Raw genomic sequence first — 4,197 nt, 5'->3', positions numbered from 1 at the left:
TCATCATGATGATGTTGTCCCACAGGTAACTATTGAAAATGATCCTATGGAATAACAAACTATTGAAGATGTATCACTCCATGATATAGTTACCACTGATAATACTATGAATGTTCCTCAACTGAAAATTCAAGGAAGACCTCAGAGGGTTCGAAGGTCTGCTATTCCTGATGACTATATAGTATATCTCCAAGAATCAGAGTTTGATATTGGAATCAAGAATGACCCATTAACCTTTTCACAAGCCATAAACGATAATGATTCTCTTAAATGGGTAGATGCCATGAAAGATGAGATGAAGTCCATGAGTGACAATGATGTCTGGGATCTCGTTTAATTACCAACGGGCTTTAAGGCGATTGGTTGTAAATGGGTATTTAAAACCAAACGCGACTGGAAGGGTAAGATTGAGAGACATAAAGCTAGACTAGTTACAAAGGGATTCACTCAGAAAGAAGGCATTGATTACCATGAAACCTTCTCTCCTGTCTCTAAGAAGGATTCTCCGAGAATTATATTGGCATTAGTAGCTCATTATGATCTAGAGCTTCACCAAATGGATGTGAAAACTGCATTCTTGAATGGGGATTTAGATGAGGAAGTCTACATGAACCAACCTGAGGAATTTAGTGATCAAGGAAAAGAAAATCTAGTATGCAAACTTAAGAAATTCATATACGGACTTAAACAAGCTTCCAGACAGTGGTATATTAAATTTAACCATATCATTATTTCCTTCGGATTTGTTGAGAACACCTTTGATAGGTGTATATATCTGAAACTTAGTGGGAGTAAGTTTATATTTCTGGTTTTATATGTGGATGATATTTTACTTGCTAGTAATGATTTTGGTTTATTGAGTGATACAAAGACCTTTCTTTCTAAGAACTTTGAAATGAAAGATAAGGGTTTAGCTTCTTTCGTTATCGGCATTGAGATATTTCGTGATAGATCTCGTCGGATACTTGGGCTATCATAGAAAACCTATATTAATAAAGTTTTGAAAAGATATGGCATGATGAATTGCAAATCAGGTGTTTCCCCCATTATCAAAGGAGATAAGTTCAGTCTAAATTAATGCCCAAAGAATGATCTGGAAAGAGCACAAATGAAGGATATTCCCTATTCTTCCGCAGTAGGGAGTCTTATGTATGCAATGACTTGTACTTGTCCAGACATCAGTTTTGTTGTAGGTATGTTAGGCAGATATGTGAGTAATCCTAGCATGGATCATTGGGTTACAGCAAAGAAGGTGATGAGGTATTTAAAGGGGACTAGGGAGTACATGCTTACTTACAGAGCATCTGATCGGTTAGAAGTGATCGTATATTTAGACTCTGATTATGTAGGATGCCTCGACAGTAGGAAATCTACATCAGGATACATCTTTTTACTTGCTGGTGGGGCGATTTTTTGGAAGTCCAAGAAACAGACTTATGTCTCTACTTCTACTATGGAAGCAGAGTTTGTGGCATGCTTTGAGGCCACATCTATGGTAATTTGATTACGAAACTTTATCTCAGGACTTCGGGTTGTCGACACCATTTCGAAGCCACTGAGAATGTATTGTGACAATGTTGCTGCCGTATATTATTCCAAGAATGATAAGCATTCAAGTAGAGCGAAGTATATTAGAGTAAAATATAATTTTGTGAAGGAATCAGTTCAGAAACAAGAAGTGTCTATTGCACACATCAAAACAAGTCTAATGATTGCTGATCCTATGACCAAGGCATTAGCGCTTAAACACTTTATAGATCTTGTAATGGACATGGGTTTATGTAAAGTTTGATGTAATGGTCATATTATGTTAGACACTTTTACTTATTTATTTAAATGATCATGATATTTGTTGTTTCTAAATATTTCTCACTTTATTATCGTGTGTACATATTTTATTTAATATATGTGAGATATTATGTTGGACCATTTAGTTATAGACTTTTCTAGTCTATTCCCTACTTTTGCACCTGTCTGGATGAAGTTATTAGTGTTGTGACTATGGAAGGGAGTATGTCGTTATATGATGTATAACCGCCATGATCCACATTAGTAGTTTTGTTCAAATATGGTATTATGATTGTGATGACATAAAGTTGATGGGTTTACTTTCAAATACTGCAGTATAATGTTAGAATCCAAATTATATTTGAGATTATAATTATGTGGTCATATGGTTTAAGTGGAAGATTGTAAGAATATTCTCTAAAATATTCTCTATTATTATCCCATATACCAATTAGGTTATTGATCGATACTAATCTCATAGAATTGGATTCTAAATAGAAAATCCACTCCTCGTCAAATTAGGGAATAGAGCCCTACCCTAATTTGCACACCTTGATGGGAGGGTGTAAAACTTTATATAATAGGACTCTAGGTCCTCCTCCTACCCTAAAGTCATTCTCATTATTGGTTCCATCACCAAGAGAGCATTAAGGGAGCTAGTGGGAGAAACCTAGAAGATCCATTGTGTTCGTGATTGAGATTGCAAAAATAAATATACAGAAAGAATATAATGGCGGTAACTTCTTCACAGTCGATGGTGAACGGTATGCGTCGACCCTTATAATTTAATTTTTTGTGATTCAATGATTGTATGGCAAGATCCTATCTGTTGTTATTAATAGGAACAACATCCTTCAAAATTCTCATATAGGATTGATCCACATAAATTGAATCCACTCAAGAAAAAACCATGTAATGAATTTCATCTGTGTAGATTAGACCGTACAAGGGAACTTGATCCACACTCTTAATTTTAGACATATATCAGTGAACAACGTACATGATAACAGATGTCGTCACACCATACCTAAAGAACCAATGGGTGTGTTATGGTTTCTACCAAAAAAAAAAAATGGTTGTGTTCTGGTTCATGCATGTACATAATAAGCAAATATGGATGCATATATTTGACGTTGCCGCAGTCGAGTTGCTGAGACCTCTTCAAGACAACTTGGGTGTAGTGGAGGCATTGCTTCCCATTGATGCAGGAGGTGGTGGCGTGGTCAAAATCACTCTTTTCATGTACCCACATTTTCACAGCAGCTGCTGCGTTCTCTAGCTCAATGCCTTTGGCCCAGTAGATGCTCTCCCCGTATGGTCCTTTGAGTGTACGAGTTCCCAATAATCCCCTTGATCTTTGCTTGGCATATCCCTTTGCTTATGCTGCCACCGTCGCATTCCATGTCAATGGGCTTATCCCCATTCCACCATTTCTTTTTCAAAGTTAGCTTCTAGTGGAGGATGATGGCCATCTACCACCACCACCACCACCAAGCCTATAGCGGCTAGCAACAGTAGTTTCCGTAACCAAAGGGCCATCGAGTAGGGAGGAGCCATGTTCTTCAAATTATATATTTGTCTTTCATAATAATAATAATAATAATAATTATTATTATTATTAGGGTGCTCCCCTTGCATTTGCCTATATTACGTCATCCCTTCTCAAAATTCGTTTCTTACATGACACCCAAAAAATTAACACCGTTAGGATTTTTTGAGGGTCAGTCCGTTAGTTGGATATATTTTTCATTGAATACCCATTTTACCCTTATTGGGTTCAACAAACCAACGTTTGAACACAACTCTCAGGCGATTGTTTCTCCAAACCAGTGAAGGTTTTCACGATGTTATTGTTTCTCCGGCGATTGTTTTTTCTCAGATCTCAAGCGACTTATCTCCAAACCAGCGAAGGTTTCTTTTGAAGGGTTCCCTGCAGCGAAGTCTTCTCGGGTCAAGTTTTCTTTCGGAATGGTTCTCTGCAGCTCTAAGTTAGGAAACCCTGTTTGAAAACACTTTTCGATTTTTCCCCAAATTACTTCTTCGTGTGTTTGATCACTGTAACTCATTGCTCTAGCTTGATCCTTGTCAAAAGATGGATTTAAGGATAAGGCTAAGATATGGGTATTTAATGCTAAAAAAAAATCTATTTGAATTAATGTAAGATCTCCCAGTCTAATTGGAACAGCCTCAAACCCCAGTCATTCTCCATTGAAGGATGATAAACCTGGCACCTTAGGTAGGCCTGGCAAGTCGCCGTTCCGATTAACCACAACCGGTCAGCACAACCCTCGTTGAATCTAGCCGATAGCGTACCAATCTCTGCAACTGCAACCCTCCCTGTTTCCAATACAATCTGTTGTTGTATCTGCACAGGACCAGGAACACAAATTCGGCTGCTCCACGAGCCAT

The sequence above is a fragment of the Macadamia integrifolia genome, unplaced genomic scaffold, assembly GCF_013358625.1.
Source record: "Macadamia integrifolia cultivar HAES 741 unplaced genomic scaffold, SCU_Mint_v3 scaffold_157A, whole genome shotgun sequence".
NCBI classification, from domain to species: domain Eukaryota; kingdom Viridiplantae; phylum Streptophyta; class Magnoliopsida; order Proteales; family Proteaceae; genus Macadamia; species Macadamia integrifolia.
Note: the sequence above shows the minus strand (reverse complement) of the source record.